Source organism: Protopterus annectens, chromosome 8.part1, assembly GCF_019279795.1.
Source record: "Protopterus annectens isolate FY-2018-M chromosome 8.part1, PAN1.0, whole genome shotgun sequence".
Classification (NCBI taxonomy): Eukaryota; Metazoa; Chordata; order Ceratodontiformes; family Protopteridae; genus Protopterus; species Protopterus annectens.
In genome coordinates, this window is record NC_056742.1 from 442,899,231 (window position 1) to 442,917,716 (window position 18,486).

General features: G+C 40.3%; 1 protein-coding gene across 4 annotated transcripts in view; it reads right to left on the reverse strand.

The window, feature by feature from the left end:
- Positions 1 to 18,486, reverse strand: part of LOC122810396 (solute carrier family 12 member 4-like) — a 2,349,234-nt gene that overhangs the window by 485,443 nt on the left and 1,845,305 nt on the right. The window lies entirely within an intron of this gene.

The window sequence follows — 18,486 nt, forward strand, 5'->3', positions numbered from 1 at the left end:
AATTCATGTGGTATGCTGGTATATAGTGAGGCTACATCGAGGGTACACAACCACCACAAGGATTCTAGTTGTGAGTCTTGAACAATATTAAGAAACTCAGTTGTATCCTGTATACGCGATCTAATATGTTTCAACAATGGTTTTAAATATGCAGTAAGGAAGGTCGATAGAGGTTCAGTTAAAGAACCACGCCCAGAAACAATAGGTCTGCCTGGGGGGTTTTTTGCATCCTTGTGAATTTTAGGTAACAGATACAGGTATTGGGAATAGGTTCCTCCACCTGTAGTTCCTTAGCTACCTTTTCCGTAATCACCCCTTGAGTAATAGAAACTTCCAAAAACCTGTCTATTTCAGCCTTGAAACGTAAAGTAGGATCAACATCTAGCTGTTTGTAATAACTAGTGTCAGATAATTGTCGAAGAGCCTCATTGGTATAAGCTTGATAATCCATTACCACAATGGCACCTCCTTTGTCAGCCATCGTAATGACTAGCTGGTGATTGTTTTTAAGATCTAACAAGGCCTGTCTTTCCATGGGGGATAAATTACTAAATTGTGGTTGATATACACTAGCATAGTGTAACTCCTTCATGATACATTCCCTGAAAATAGAAACATGTTTGTTCATTGGAGCAACAAAAGTGGATTTTCTGAATCTAAATTCAGTTGATCTTTGAGAGTCCTTCTTGTCTGAAAAAAATATTTTCAGATTGAGTAATCTGCAAAAATTGTTAACATCATTTAGTAAATCATGTTCAGAAACCACAGAACTAGGGACAAAGTTCAATCCTTTATTTAGAAGTTTAATCTGAACAGGAGAAAGAACAGTCGAAGAAATATTATGAACATTGTTAGTTATTGTATCATTTGTTTCAACAGATTCTGTAAAGTTGGGGTATTTGAACCTAGATCTGTGTTTTCTGCCCCCCCTCCTCCTACCCTTTGATCTAAAGGGGGCATCTGTCTTCTTTTAGCCACTGGGGCGCCTGGCGTGAGGACACTTCTCCATCAGTGGTGGAAGAAGTTTCTTCCTCAGAAGTAAAATCTGAAGCAATATGTTGATGTCTGAGAATAGACCTGGGTCTTTTTTTATTATTACCCCTCTGATTTGTTTTTGGTTCACTGAATCTAACTGTTTTCTGACTAATGAAAGATTTCCCTTTTTCATAGTCCATAAGATCACGCTGAAATTTATTGATCTTTCTTTTCATCAATTGTTTTTCAAGAATAGACAAATCCTTAGCCAAATTGGAGACATGCTGGGAATAATACTGCTGCTTATTAAATTGTTCAGCCTCCAAGCACAAACATTGAATATCTGACAGATTAGTAGTGATTGTTCTGTCATGATATTTTAACAAACATCCTACAAAAAGCATGGAAGCTGAATGTTGTGCTTCAGCCCAATCTTTAGATAACTCATCATCAATATGTGCCACCAAAGGTTGTAGCCGTACCCTCAACCCCCTTGGTGTTATGTCCTTAGCTTGATAAGCCTTAAACAGCTTCATATGCCAAACATTAGTTCGTAGAATCCTCATCTGTCTCCCTAGTTTGGTAAATGTGTAGCTACATTTTTGTTAATCATTGGTTATAGAATCAGTCATATTTAAACTGGCATTAGTGGTCAGGCCAAACACCTCCAAATTATCCTTATCAGCTGCTAGTCCATGTAAGATATCGTGTAAATCCATATTGGAATAATTCAAAAAGTCAATAGGATACAAAAAAACACAATACTATAGAATTTCTGAAACAGTCACAAACAGAAATAATAAAAATGCAATCTATTTCCTATTGAAAGAAATGTTCAATAGACATTTCTGGAATGTTGTGGTCAAAACACCAACACTACCTAGCTATATTAATAGAAACCCATATTGTTACATATAACAAAAGGTTAAATGGGTATCACAAGCTAGAATATGTTGACTACAATGACATACGTCTCAACCAGTATCACAATGTTTGATAAATGAGGCCCAACCTCAAAAAAAGGGAAATAATTCCCTGATGGACAATATAACTGGTTTGACACCGTAAAAAAGGCTGAAATAATAGTTATAGACCAGAACGACATTCGTCTCATCTGGTACTAATATAGCCTGTGTTGAACAAAACTGAAATGAGCCAGGTAAATAATTTTAAACCAGATCGACCTTCATCTCATCTGGTATTAAAAATGGCCAATGCTGCCCAACAATCAAATATATATCACCTTATTCAGATCTCAAAATATTGTAAATGTAGTGTTTAGCATATTTTGACCACACATAACCAAACCAATACAATTGTAATTCTTTGTCCAAATATTTTTCTGCTGAGGCTGTCCCAGAAAAAATAAGATCAGATAAGAAAAATACTCTTATTAATAGAGAATAACTATAACCCAACCAATAATGCCAGTTAATGTCCAAAAAACAATATTGAACAATATTTTTACTTTAACCAATATCCGGTTAAACCCAAAAAAAACTGGGTATATATAGTTCACCATGTAATAACCCCTGTCTAATAAAGGAATAATGTCAGGGCATCTGAGCTCCAAATGAAAATATAGTCTAATTAGCCTAAAAATCCATGAACCTAAGAATATCACTAACCGACCCAAACCACTGTTCCAAAGCAGCAAACCGATCGTAATGATCATTTCCCCCAACCGCAACACGTTATTACAAAGCAATTTGAACCCATGCAGCAGTTCTAAATAAAACTTGTAGTATAAATGATATACCCTCGTAACATATACTAAAGACCTAGTACATCTGTAAATATCAGACCCCGAATGCTAGAAAAACCTTTTATCCAAAAATATAACATTCATTATGAAAAACATGTATTCAAAAACACAATATATTAGTATGAATTTGTCCATAACCAAAAAAGTCAAAATGGCAGCCGTCCCTCAAAATTCTGAAATGAATTGTTGTTGCACAGTATCTCCAGTTGAAAAACACACATTTCGCTGACCCAGTCCCAAAATGAAATGCTATGAATATGTCCCGATACCAATGATGATATCCAATATTCAATACTATAAATTTGGTCTGTAGATAAGGAACTGCAAAAAGTCATAAAGATGAAATGCCCCTCAGAGTTTTAAACTGAAGTAGTTCACCACAGTACCTGATGAAAGTAAGCATACATTCCGATAGACTGTTCGTCCGAAACAAGAAAAAGGAGATTAGTGCCAAACTATAGTTTCCGAACAATCCAATCAACATATAAGGCCGCCAAGTGAAACCATTAAATCTAAGCTGGTATCCATGATCCAGGCCCCACTAGATGACTGAAGAAATGATACGAGCCCAAACGAATCCGCAACCAGACTCAGCAAAAAATGGACATGTCAGTGTTGAAGGGGTTCAAAAGCCAAAGTCATACAGAAATAAACCTCAAATATCCAAAGGAATCCAATCGGCAATATCCAAAGTATCACACACGTAGGACTGGTATTGCCCAATTGTAAAAATGTCAAATGTTACAATTGGGCAATACCTCTTTAAGAGAGGGACTATAAGTAGGTTTCAAAATGGTGGAGTTTTGTTACTTATTTTCCTGAATATTTGGCATTGAGAAAGGCTAACATTAGCCGAAACCAGTTTGCTTATTCAGCATGGTTTTTACCATTGCTGACACATTTATTGAAACAATAAATTATTATCTTACATCCTATATGTGCTGGTCCTTTTTGGTTTTCTGAGGTTTTGTCGCTTTTGGACCGTGCACGCCAGTCCTACGTGCGTGATACTTTTGGTTTGGTTGCAGTCGCAATTCTCCCTTTTCACGCTGGGGACGCCTGGATGGTTGTGCTTCTCCATCATTCCTCTCTTTTTGGATATTGCCGATTGGATTCCTTTGGATATTTGAGGTTTATTTCTGTATGACTTTGGCTTTTGAACCCCTTCAACACTGACATATCCATTTTTTGCTGAGTCTGGTTGCGGATTCGTTTGGGCTCGTATCATTTCTTCAGTCATCTAGTGGGGCCTGGATCATGGATACCGGCTTAGATTTAATGGTTTCACTTGGCGGCCTTATATGTTGATTGGATTGTTCGGAAACTATAGTTTGGCACTAATCTCCTTTTTCTTGTTTCGGACGAACAGTCTATCGGAATGTATGCTTACTTTCATCAGGTACTGTGGTGAACTACTTCAGTTTAAAACTCTGAGGGGCATTTCATCTTTATGACTTTTTGCAGTTCCTTATCTACAGACCAAATTTATAGTATTGAATATTGGATATCATCATTGGTATCGGGACATATTCATAGCATTTCATTTTGGGACTGGGTCAGCGAAATGTGTGTTTTTCAACTGGAGATACTGTGCAACAATTCATTTCAGAATTTTGAGGGACGGCTGCCATTTTGACTTTTTTGGTTATGGACAAATTCATACTAATATATTGTGTTTTTGAATACATGTTTTTCATAATGAATGTTATATTTTTGGATAAAAGGTTTTTCTAGCATTCGGGGTCTGATATTTACAGATGTACTAGGTCTTTAGTATATGTTACGAGGGTATATCATTTATACTACAAGTTTTATTTAGAATCCGTTGCATGGGTTCAAATTGCGTTTTGTAATAACGTGTTGCGGTTGGGGGAAATGATCATTACGATCGGTTTGCTGCTTTGGAACAGTGGTTTGGGTCGGTTAGTGATATTCTTAGGTTCATGGATTTTTTAGGGCTAATTAGACTATATTTTCATTTGGAGCTCGTATGCCCGTGACATTATTCCTTTATTAGACAGGGGTTATTACATGGTGAACTATATATACCCAGTTTTTTTTGGGTTTAACCGGATATTGGTTAAAGTAAAAATATTGTTCAATATTGTTTTTTGGACATTAACTGGCATTATTGGTTGGGTTATAGTTATTCTCTATTAATAAGAGTATTTTTCTTATCTGATCTTATTTTTTTCTGGGACAGCCTCAGCAGAAAAATATTTGGACAAAGAATTACAATTGTATTGGTTTGGTTATGTGTGGTCAAAATATGCTAAACACTACATTTACAATATTTTGAGATCTGAATAAGGTGATATATATTTGATTGTTGGGCAGCATTGGCCATTTTTAATACCAGATGAGATGAAGGTCGATCTGGTTTAAAATTATTTACCTGGCTCATTTCAGTTTTGTTCAACACAGGCTATATTAGTACCAGATGAGACTAATGTCGTTCTGGTCTATAACTATTATTTCAGCCTTTTTTACGGTGTCAAACCAGTTATATTGTCCATCAGGGAATTATTTCCCTTTTTTTGGAGGTTGGCCCTCATTTATCAAACATTGTGATACTGGTTGAGACGTATGTCATTGTAGTCAACATATTCTACCTTGTGATACCCATTTAACCTTTTGTTATATGTAACAATATGGGTTTCTATTAATATAGCTAGGTAGTGTTGGTGTTTTGACCACAACATTCCAGAAATGTCTATTGAACATTTCTTTCAATAGGAAATAGATTGCATTTTTATTATTTCTGTTTGTGACTGTTTCAGAAATTCTATAGTATTGTGTTTTTTTGTATCCTATTGACTTTTTGAATTATTCCAATATGGATTTACACGATATCTTACATGGACTAGCAGCTGATAAGGATAATTTGGAGGTGTTTGGCCTGACCACTAATGCCAGTTTAAATATGACTGATTCTATAACCAATGATGAACAAAAATGTAGCTACACATTTACCAAACTAGGGAGACAGATGAGGATTCTACGAACTAATGTTTGGCATATGAAGCTGTTTAAGGCTTATCAAGCTAAGGACATAACACCAAGGGGTTGAGAATGCGGCTACAACCTTTGGTGGCACATATTGATGATGAGTTATCTAAAGATTGGGCTGAAGCACAACATTCAGCTTCCATGCTTTTTGTAGGATGTTTGTTAAAATATTATGACAGAACAATCACTACTAATCTGTCAGATATTCAATGTTTGTGCTTGGAGGCTGAACAATTTAATAAGCAGCAGTATTATTCCCAGCATGTCTCCAATTTGGCTAAGGATTTGTCTATTCTTGAAAAACAATTGATGAAAAGAAAGATCAATAAATTTCAGCGTGATCTTATGGACTATGAAAAAGGGAAATCTTTCATTAGTCAGAAAACAGTTAGATTCAGTGAACCAAAAACAAATCAGAGGGGTAATAATAAAAAAAGACCCAGGTCTATTCTCAGACATCAACATATTGCTTCAGATTTTACTTCTGAGGAAGAAACTTCTTCCACCACTGATGGAGAAGTGTCCTCACGCCAGGCGTCCCCAGTGGCGAAAAGAAGACAGATGCCCCCTTTAGATCAAAGGGTAGGAGGAGGGGGGGCAGAAAACACAGATCTAGGTTCAAATACCCCAACTTTACAGAATCTGTTGAAACAAATGATACAATAACTAACAATGTTCATAATATTTCTTCGACTGTTCTTTCTCCTGTTCAGATTAAACTTCTAAATAAAGGATTGAACTTTGTCCCTAGTTCTGTGGTTTCTGAACATGATTTACTAAATGATGTTAACAATTTTTGCAGATTACTCAATCTGAAAATATTTTTCAGACAAGAAGGACTCTCAAAGATCAACTGAATTTAGATTCAGAAAATCCACTTTTGTTGCTCCAATGAACAAACATGTTTCTATTTTCAGGGAATGTATCATGAAGGAGTTACACTATGCTAGTGTATATCAACCACAATTTAGTAATTTATCCCTATGGAAAGACAGGCCTTGTTAGATCTTAAAAACAATCACCAGCTAGTCATTACGATGGCTGACAAAGGAGGTGCCATTGTGGTAATGGATTATCAAGCTTATACCAATGAGGCTCTTCGACAATTATCTGACACTAGTTATTACAAACAGCTAGATGTTGATCCTACTTTACGTTTCAAGGCTGAAATAGACAGGTTTTGGAAGTTTCTATTACTCAAGGGGTGATTACGGAAAAGGTAGCTAAGGAACTACAGGTGGAGGAACCTATTCCCCAATACCTGTATCTGTTACCTAAAATTCACAAGGATGCAAAAAACCCCCCAGGCAGACCTATTGTTTCTGGTGGTTCTTTAACTGAACCTCTATCGACCTTCCTTACTGCATATTTAAAACCATTGTTGAAACATATTAGATCGCGTATACAGGATACAACTGAGTTTCTTAATATTGTTCAAGACTCACAACTAGAATCCTCGTGGTGGTTGTGTACCCTCGATGTAGCCTCACTATATACCAGCATACCACATGAATTAGGCATTTTAGCTGTTTCATACTGGCTTTACAAGTCTAAACTATATTCTACAGAATTTAATAATTTTTTGACTAAACTGACAGAATTTGTATTATGTAAAAACATTTTTCATTACAACGGACAAGTTCATTGGCAAATTAATGGCACAGCAATGGGGGCGTCATTCGCCCCCATATATGCGGATCTGCTCATGGGTTATTTTGAGGCGACATATATATATGATACACATCACAATATTTTTTTGCCACATTTAGATATTTGGAGAAGATATTTGGATGATTGTTGGATGGTGTGGCGTGGAAATAAGGAACAACTTTTCAACTTTGTGGACTATCTAAATGACAACAGTTTTGGAATTCGATTTTCAGCTAATATAGAACATGGTAGCATTGTGTTTTTGGATGTTTTGGTTACCAGACTTGAGGATCACACTTTAGCCACGTCGGTCTATAGGAAATTTCCTCAGTACAACACTCTGCTACATGCGGACAGCTGTCATCCACAACATCCCCAAATCTCAGTTTATGAGGATGAAAAGAATATGTTCTTCTCCAGAGGATGGCTCTAATTTTTGTGATGACCTTGTCAATAGATTTGTTGATCGTGGATACCAAAAACATATTATTTCTAAATCTTTGAAGACAGTCAACAATTTATCACGGTCTGAATTATTACAATACAAATCCAAACAAGAGTTCATGTCTGGATCACGGAACAAGTCCACTTTGAGGTTAGTTACTACATATGGGGCCAATACTCATCGATTTGTTGATATAATCAACCAACATTGGGACATTCTACGCTCACATGAAATCCTGAACCGTATATTACTTCAACAATGTTCTTTCTCTTACCGCAGAGGTAGAAATTTCAATTCTTTTCTATCTCATTACAAGAGATATACGTCACATAACTCATTACAGACCACTTTAGAGGGAAATACACTTAAGGGGAGTTTTCCATGTGGCCATTGTTCATTTTGTAAACACATGCCTAAAACTCGTGAGTTTTCTAGTAGAAATACATCTAGGGTCTTTGATATCAGGATGTTTGCAAATTGTAGTTCTGATTGGGCTATATATTTGGCCACGTGTAATTGCTCCGCATTTTATGTGGGACAGACCTCCAGGTCTGTTAAATTTAGAGTTTGTGAACACCTGAGTGCGATTAGGAATAAACGTATGACCAACGCTTTGTATAAACATACCCTTGAACATTCTTCTGCTATGTTTACATTTATTATCATAGACAGAATTACTTTACATCGAAAATTCAAAGCAGGATGGCATAAGAAACTCAATGACATGGAGAAAAAATGGATTGTCAGGTTAGGGGGGCTCTTTAGACCAGGATTGAATACATTAGAACCAACTCATTAGGTTCTATACATATGTTCATTTTCAATTTTTTGTATGCAAATAACCATGCTATATGTATTTTGATTATATGTATCATGGGTGGTCTTATTAATATTATATAATATATTCCGGCCATGTATATATTGCTATAATGGCAGGTTATTTGCTTGTTGTCATATTTGCTACATTTGTTATAAAATATTATATGTTTGGAGCATAGGTTTTATATCTGCCAGATTTTCTGGATGGGATATATCTATATGTATTTTTTCAAATTTTTATTTGATTGTAGAACATATGTTGCATATTATGAGGATATTTGTATATGGTGTGAACATTTGACATTTTTACAATTGGGCAATACCTCTAAGAGAGGGACTATAAGTAGGTTTCAAAATGGTGGAGTTTTGTTACTTATTTTCCTGAATATTTGGCATTGAGAAAGGCTAACATTAGCCGAAACCGGTTTGCTTATTCAGCATGGTTTTTACCATTGCTGACACATTTATTGAAACAATAAATTATTATCTTACATCCTATATGTGCTGGTCCGTTTTGGTTTTCTGAGGTTTTGTCGCTTTTGGACCGTGCACGCCAGTCCTACGTGCGTGATACTTTTGGTTTGGTTGCAGACTTAGTAGGACAGTCAGGTGTAGAGGCTAGCAAGGTAGAGGCCTGGGACACTAGGTCCAGAGCGTATTTTACCATGTGTGTTTGGCAATTAATGGCTCTGAAAGCCAGGGTGGAGGAAGTATACACTTTTTTGCCTAGTCTATCAATGGTTTTACTGTCCTTATCTGTGGGTAGGAGACAGGCAGACGGTACACCTGTCTAGATTGTCTGTCAGGAGCCACAGCAATGACAGCTGGATCTGCCAGTGGAGGTTTAACTACGAATTTTTGGTCATCAGGCACCTTATAAAACCTGTCTGACCTGGGGGCTGTGAGTCTTTGCTCTTTTGGACAGAGTTGAATGTGTCCATGAAGGCTGTGAGTACAGGAGGTACAGCTGAAGGAGAGAGAGACTCAAGTTGCAGAAGTTCAAAAAATCAATTCTGGGTGTCAGACATCAGGGTAGTGTCCCACTTGATGTACTCCATTTTAGTTATGGTTTCCTCAAAAGTTAAATCTTCAGGTGGGGAGTCCCCTTCAATGAAGTCTTCATCTGGGGAATAGTAGTTAGGGGAAGCAATTTGAGCCACATAAGAGACAGATTCTTCCGAGGAAGAATCATATTGATATTGCTGTTCTGCTCCGTCTTGAGTTGTGGGATGTTGGGGAGAAGAGGCAGAGGCTGGGCAAGGGCTGATCTCTCAGGGATGGTGAAATCAACAGGGCCTAAGGGCCTCGAAGGCCTGCATAAGAGAGTTTGTAAAAGACTGCCAATCTGGCTGTACTTCAGATAGAGGAATGATATGTTTTGTCTTCTGTCTTTTCTTGGAAGGTGTAGGCTTCGGGACGGCCTAGGAATTGAAGCCTGCAGTAGGAGAGGACTGTCGGTCGGCCAACAAGAGGTTCCCCCTCAACATTGGTTGGGGCCTACGTCTGAATAGTCTCTGTGGACGTGCTTTCCATGGCTGCAGAAATGGCTTCCTCAACGGGAACAGTCGAAGCTGACGGAGAAATCGGCATTCCTCGGCCCCTATATCGGAAGCTGGCAGGACGTCCGAAAGTGGAGTGGCAGTAGAAATAGGCCTAGAAACCTTGGCCTCTTTCTGAGTCGCTCAGGTTGGAGACCAACTCAGGGTCCATTCTAAGGGCTAGGCATTTCAGATGCTGGTTCTTGAGATATAAATTTAATGCGGCCAAGTGACTACGAAGCATCTTGGGCATGAAGGACTGACAATTTGAACACGACGTATGGTAGTGTTCCCTACCTAGACAAAATATGCACCTATCGTGGGTATCTTTGTATGGTATCTGACATTTGCCTTTTTTAGCTGACATCAGCTAAGAAACTACAGCAAACCAAGCACAAGCAAAGTTAATGGAAAACAAGAAATCCAACAGGGTACTTATCTTTTCGAAGTAATCATGAGTAGGAGCTGAACGATCGAAGTGGCATTATCTGCGGCTGAAAATTTCTGAAGTATGTGTGTGCAGACATCACATTTAAGGTCCCTGGTTTATGGCCCTACACATGTGACGTCCCACGCACCTACAGCAGTCAGGCAAAAGCTTTTGTATAGGAGCCAACGTCAGATTGCCTGATGTGGAAAATCCCACACCAATGAATACTGCAATACTGGAATAGGACGACATTTATGGTTCCTTATAACAATCTCATTAGGTCTCTCCCAAAGACATGGATGGGGGAAAAGTGGGAGTGAAGTTAATGAAAAGGGACAACACAGATGCAGTTATGGTAAGTACATAACTTTTATATCTGATGTTGTCATTTTTATCCGTTCCTCAACAAATGGGACAGAGTCCCCAGCTACGGTAACCTTGGGTGACCCTCATGTAGGGATGTTCCATTGAACCGCAGAACTGAATGCTGTTCCGTTTCTGCAGATGACATGCAATTTATAATGAGAACTAAAAGTATGAGTATTTGACCATGTGGCAGCTGCACAAATATCAATGGTGGCTCGAGCCCAAAAGGAAGCTGATGTAGACACAGACCTAGCTGAGTGAGCTTTTGGTTGTCTTGGTAAGGTTAAGCCTTCTCAAGGAATAAATGTAAGAAATACAATTTATTTGTTTAGCTAGTGTAGTTTTTGAAACTGGTTTTCTTATCTTATTATCTGATAAGGAGACAAATTGATCAGTTGTTCTAAATTCCTTAGTCCTATGAAGGTAAAAGTGAAGTCGTCTATGGATGCCTGACATATGAAGGGTATATTCTCCTTTACTGTCAAGTTTGGGAAAGAAAACTGGTAAATTGAGCACCTGATTAATCACTGATTCAGAGGCCATATTTGGTAGAAAAGAATTTGTAAGGTAACTCTTTCCTTATGAAAAATCCAATACGGTGGTTTCAAAGAGAGTGCTTGGAGTTCAGATACTAGCCTTGCTGAAGTGATGTCACCAAAAAAAAAAAATAAATTTTCCAAGACAGAAACTTAAGGTCTACTTTACATGAAGGCTCAAACGGTGAATGTACAAAGGTATGTAAAGTCAGATCCCAAGGTGGAGTAATATCTCGAATTGGAAGTACAAGTAAAAATGTACCGTTCAGAAAGGGCTTACACAAGTTAGAGGAAGCTAAAGGGGAAGCATCATCTCCAGTGTGGTAGTTGGAGATGGCTGCTAATTGAACATTAATGGTGGAGAAACCTGCCCTGCTTTGAAAGATGGAGGCAAGGAAATCTAATACAGCTGCTAGTGGAGTAGTGAAAGGATCAAAGTCTCTCTGATGAGCCCAAAAGGAAAACCTCTTCAATTTTCTCTTATAAATCTTCTTACTGGAAGATTTGTGGGACAAAAAAAGAATGTGGCAAACTGGGGAGGAAAACCTGGAATGTCTAGTCATCATTGAAACTGGAGAAACTATGCAGTCAACCTGAGGCTTGCAATATCCGGATGAATCATCACTGACTGATGTGACAGGATGTCTGGACTGGGATCCAGAATCCAAGGCGGACATAGTAGCTGAGACCATAAGAAGGGAAACCACACTTGCAGAGGTCAGTAAGGAGCAAGGAGAATTACATTGCTCTTCAACCAGAGTGCTTTCTGAAGAAACTTGGGGAAAAGAGGCAAGAGAGGGTACGCATAAAAAAGACTGGATTGCCAACTCTCAGTAAATGTCCCCGAGTGGGGAAATAGGGCAAATAATTTGTGCATTTGATGTTGAGGGGAGAAACAAATAGATTGCAGCACAGTTGATTCCACTTGTGAAAGATCATATTTGCCACTGATTGACTGAAAGACCACTCATGAGGCATCAGAATGATCCTGCTGAGCTTGTCTGCTAAGACACTGGACTTCTCTAGTATGTGCGTTGCTACCAGAAAGCAGTTGGAGATCATCAACCACTGCCAAACTCTCAATGCTTCTCAGCATAAGGCATAGAATCTGCCCCCTCCCCCATTTGTTGATGTATCAGACTACTGACATACTGTCAGTTTGAATAGCAATCGCTCCCAGTGGAAGAGAGCTCTGAAGGACCTGCAATCCTAGAAGTACCACTGTCATCACTAGGACATTTATAAGCAAAATGGTCTCTTCTGGGGACCACTTGCCTTGAACAGTTGGTCCCAAGTAATGCCACACACCCCCCACCCCAAACGGGAGGCGTCCAAGTCAACATGGCGTTCAGGAGAGGAAGAATAAAAGGATACCCTTGACAAATCTCTTTGGAATGTATCTACCACAGCAGGATTTTCTGCAAACCTGAGATAATTTTATCGGATATCGATGAAGACCATTGTAATGCTACAGTCCAGTAAAGAATTCTCACATGAAGATGAACTGTGGGTATTTAAAGTTATTGCAGCAGCCATCAACCCTAATGCTTTAAGTATCATTTTTGCTGGGAGAGCAGAATAAGAAAGAATCTGTCTGATGTGCAACTTCAAAGTAATAATTCTGTTTTGAGGCAGAACAGCCAGACAACTGACAGTATTTAGAGGAGCCCCTATAAACTCCAAGAATTGAACTGGTTGAAGTTGTGATTTGGGCAGACTGATCCTAATTCCCAGAGAGTGAGATAATTGGAGTAATACCTAGCTCTTTCCAGAAGACGCCTAGTCGATGTGGTAAGCAGCCAGTCTACGTAAGGAAACACGGAATCTGAGTAGTCGTATATGAGCTGCTACCACTGCCACGCATTTGATGAACACACTGGGGGCTGTGGTGAGACAGAAAGGCAGGACTCCGGCCTGGTAATGACTGTCTCTCGGATAGAAACATCGGTATCTTCGATAGTGCCTGTTCATTCTGATGCGACAGTACGCGTCTTGAAGACTGAAAGAGCACATCCAGTCATCTTTGTGCAGGAGACAGAATGGACTAAACCATGACCATCTGGAATTTGGAATGCTTTACAAACTGGTTCATATAACCGAGATCCAAAATGAGTCTCAGGTCCCCTGTTTTCTTTGGCACTAAAAAGAACCTTGAGTACATTTTGGATCCTTTTTGGTCTGTGGGAACCTCTTGGATGACTCTTGTCCAGCAGCTTTTGAATCCCTAGGGCTGCTAACTCCCCCTGATTGAGTGGAACACTAGGGAGACATTTTCTTTTCCTTCGGAGAACTTGTAAAAAGGAAATAAAATATCTGCTGGATATGACCCTTTGCACCCATTAATCTTTTGTGATGGCTATTCAGTCTTTTAGATGCAAGGACACACGCCCCCGAGGGACAGTTGGGCAACAATTCAGGAGTGCTGAAATTATTTGTCAGAGAAGGAATCATTAAGACCCTTGATTCTGTGGACCACTTCTGCCAACTGGGCTTCATCGTCCATTCATGCTATTACCCCCTCTGCCACTGGGGGGGTCTCAGTGTAACTATTGGAAAGGTCGGTGAGATTCCTACAGAAAGGTCTCTTTAGGGTAGAAAAGCAGATTCCTAGAGCAAAAAAGCCTTTCCAACCTTCTCACTGCAGGAGATTGTCTAACCGTTGGCCCCAAACAAAGATTCATCACAAGAAGCATTCATGAATGATGCCTTGAAGGGCTCTGCAAAATCACACAAACACATCCAGGCATGTCTCCTAATGGCTATGCCTGAACTGGCAAGCCCATGAGGAACCTTCAGCTGTGTGCAAGATTAACCTCATGGACATATTAATAATGGATTGCAGGGTGGCCAGTTGTGAGGAAAAGGACTTCTGTTCCTCTTTGGACATGGACCCAGGGGTAGAATTAGAGTTCCTTGACTAAGTCCCTCTGTAACCTAGTGAAATGTGCTAGACAATTCAGTGACCGTAAGGCAGACGTCACTGATGCATATACTCACTTCCTAAACTTGTCCAATGCCCTAAACTCCCTATTACGGGAGTGGATAGAGCTGCTCTGTTCAGCCACCTCCATTTTAGTGGCTGCCACAACCACCATGGCATCTACAGGGATTCCCTTTGTCCAGCATTGTTTGTCATAGGGTGGCACTCAAAATCTTGTCTGGACATTTGGGGATCAGTTCTACAGAGTCTGGTTCCTTCCATGCTCTGCAAGAGATAAGGTCTATACACACTCATCCGCAGGTGGGGTAAACAAAGACGCTGATGCTCAAGACCCAAAGGCTTCCAAGAACACAAATTCCTCCTGGGAAGGGGTTTGGAAAGGCCAACTACCTTTCTGCCAAAAGGATCTCTAAGATATCTACAAATGAGTCATCTTCAGGCGAAGATCTAGGGACCCTTCCACTTCATCAAAATCTGTCTCTTCTGTGAGGGATTCCTGTGGAGAATCCAAGTGCCTTCTCTTGGAAGACATCTTCTGAGGAACCTCCCTGATTTGGATGCTCTGGGGAAGTGTCAGAAGAAGGGAGTTCCCTGACTTGAACTGTTTGGAAGCTCATCCTGGCTGTCTGTCCTTGAGGTGTAGGATGAGTAGACTCAGACACTGGATCTGAAGAGGGAGTAGGGAATGGATCCAAAGGAGCAATAGTCAAAATGACTTTGGCGCATGAGAAAACCTTCTCCACCCACACCTCAAAGGCAGAAGGACCAGGAGAAGCAGAGGACAATCCTACTGGACCCAAGGCTCTTGCAGCACACAATCCAGGGCTCTCCTCGACCTTCCACACCAAGGGAGGAGTCACAGCCAACTGTCCAATGCTGAAACTCCAAGGGGAAGCGACGGCTCAGAAAGCTTCAGAGTCTAAGTCAGCCCCTTGAATCCGATGCCTTGGCTCCAAGAACCATTGTATTCTAAAGGAGTAGGAGCCAATCGGATCAGGGAAGTCACCGGACTGGAAAACAGAAGAATCTTTGGATCAAACAGTTCGACTCTCGGGGATCTCAGATCAGAGGATTCCAAAATGGCAGGTTGGATCAGAAAAGGAGCAACCACAGGTTGGAAAGAAGATTTAAGACTCACGGATATGATGGGAGACAGAGCCAAGAGGACCCCCAACTGGATCAGTGTTCTGAGGAACTTTCGCATCATCCTATCTACCTCTGACTCAAAAAGACTTCAAGAGGACCAAACGGAGGAAGACGTGGATGGTGGTCTGGATAACATTTTGGGCATTTACTGGAGAAAACGAGACATCAACCTCGGGGATACCAGCTTTCATGAAAATCTTGGAGTACACAGCTGAAGAGATGTGGCAGTGATAGACATCAGAACCAAATACTTCAGATCAGAGCTCTTAGAAACCTTCCTGGGAAATTCAGAAGAAGGTGCAGATTGCAACGCAGGGGAGCTTCCTCAGTGCTCATTGGGATCCTAAGACTTTTGAGAGGAGTGTTGGGCCCCGAAGAAGTATCAGTAGAAGTAGCAGAGGCCAGAAGCAGACCTTTCAGAATTAATTTGTTTCTTCCTTCACTAATGGCCCTAGCATTAAAGTCTGCACAAATGGAGCAAGGGGTGTCCAAGTGTGCCGGGCCCAGACCATACACACACTCCCTGAGGGCATCAGAGTTGGAGATATTATGCCCACAGGACGTGCACTTTTTGAAACCAGTAGGCTTATCCACCATACTGCAAAGGTGGAGAACAAAGTGCCCACACACAAAGACAAAAGTTTTTTTTTTTAAAGCCTCAATACCAACAATGGTACGCAAAGACATACCTTAATTCAAGGCGAGATGTCTTGCAGCTTTTCCCGGTTAGGGGTCACCACAGCAGATAACCAGTCCGCAGATTGATTTGGCAGTAGAGTTTTTATGGAGTCGAGTTGCCTGCCTGACACCCAACCTTCACAGAAGGCACACACACACTCTCGCACCTACCTATATGTGTTTAAAACTCAGTCGACTACAGAGAGGGCATGCAGACTCTGCACAGGAGGCGCTCCACCCAAGAATCAAACCAGAGAACCTCTTTGCTGTGAGGCGACAATGCTAACTGCTGCACCACCGTGGCCATTAACTCAAGGTAAAAGGGAAAAAAAAAACTATTAACAATGACAGTTAAGATTATCTTAAAATCAGTAATAAAAAGGTGTAGAAAAGTTTAGAAGGGGTAAGGAAGATACTACAAACTATTAAGGAAAAGAGAGAAAGGAAAGTAAATATAAATATATTAATTCACTAAACCCAACTAGAAGCTCGAGAAATCTCAATCCCATCTGATCATGAAGAGCAGCAAACAAGATCTGAGGTAATACAGTGGTCAGTGGCATTATGCGTAAGGGAGGAGCTCAAGATTCAGATCCTAAAATCTAGAGAAAGTGGCCAAGTCAGATCCAAGGATCTGATCTGAACCCATTAACTGAAAAAGAATGAAAGTGACATCATCAGATCCTGCCAATACTACCTCCAGTGTCAGCCAGACAGAACAGAGTCAAGACCTTCCCCTTTGCTTACTGTGTTATAGTGAGCAAGTCACTTAACCAGACTGTGTTTCCAGTGGCTGAGAAGTACAACTGTATGATGCTTTTATGAAACCAACATCTCACTTGGGCAGGATTTAACTTTAGGTCGGACTAACCTTAAGAAATATTGCAGATCCTATTATTTTACTTCAGCAGTAATATGCCATGGCCCTTCCAGCTTCATGAAAAGGGACAACTGTGTCTAGTACATTACCCAGTTAAAAGTAGGTAAAAGTAAATGAGGAAAACACAATACAAGAGGGCCACAGGCGGAACATGGTAAACTGGGAGGTTTCATGTACAATGGAGGAAGCAACAATTGTCAAGTCTCTTTGCCTTCCTTGGACACCAGAGAGACTCCTTCCTCTTCTAGAGCTGATCAAGTCTAGCAGAGGAATGAACAAAAGAGTTGGGAGGGGAATAGCATAAATTTCAGCAGAGATAAGGGTCTGATCCTTCCCCCAAATCATCGACCAGGTCCTTGGCAGGATGATCAAACAGTCCCCCCAAACGCACACAAAATGGATAAATAAGACCCTGCCTTCTGTCAGGGTGGTACACAAGGGAAATCTAGTTATGTCACTCACTGTAGGCACACATCTGAGCATGTCATCCTAGGTAAAGTGTCACATCCGAAACTACAGCAAAATGTCTGGCATTCTACAGTGAAGTCACAAGAAGGTATCACAAACACCCACCATCAGGGAGTTAATCAAGTTTTGTTGGTGCATTACTTAAAAGGTAAGCACAGAATTGGGACAAAGATACGAGTGGCAAAGCAGTAAACTAAGCTGTCTAAAGCCACAACTCCCTGTCCAGTGGCAAACTGCCAAAATGCTGTTGTGTTTGTGATCTATAATTCATTCTCAGTGACAGCAGCCTCAAGATCATATGAAACTTCATAGGACATGCAGGATGAGGAAAGTACCATAATCCCTGCTCTCTGTATACAGAGCTGAGTATGGGATGGAATGGTGCCGGCATTGAAGAATCAGAACTAGTGCCATTATATGCTTTAACCAAAAGTAGCTTGAAGTGTAGAAGAGGCCTGTATGGCCCTTGGCATTGGCTTCACACAGATGTCATTAATGCTAAGCACTCACACCGGACACTCAAGCAGCTGTCAGACCAACATCTGCCTAATGTCTGGGGTTAAGGAGGAAAAAAAGACAGCTCTTCCTCAAACAGGTCCTGCACCTTTACTTGTTGACAGCTACCTTACAGTCCAGAGTCAGGAGGCCAGATTGTACAAAGAACTTATGCAGACAAGATCTAGACATGGGCCTGGCCTTCTACTGCTTCTCTGTGGGCAATACTATGACTTGTGTGTTTGTGCCTCAGATAAGGTCCTTAGACAGTCACTACACATAGGGCTCTCAGCTGCTGCCCTCTTTTACAAAGTGGGCCAACAACTCCTTCCTCATTCAGTATCA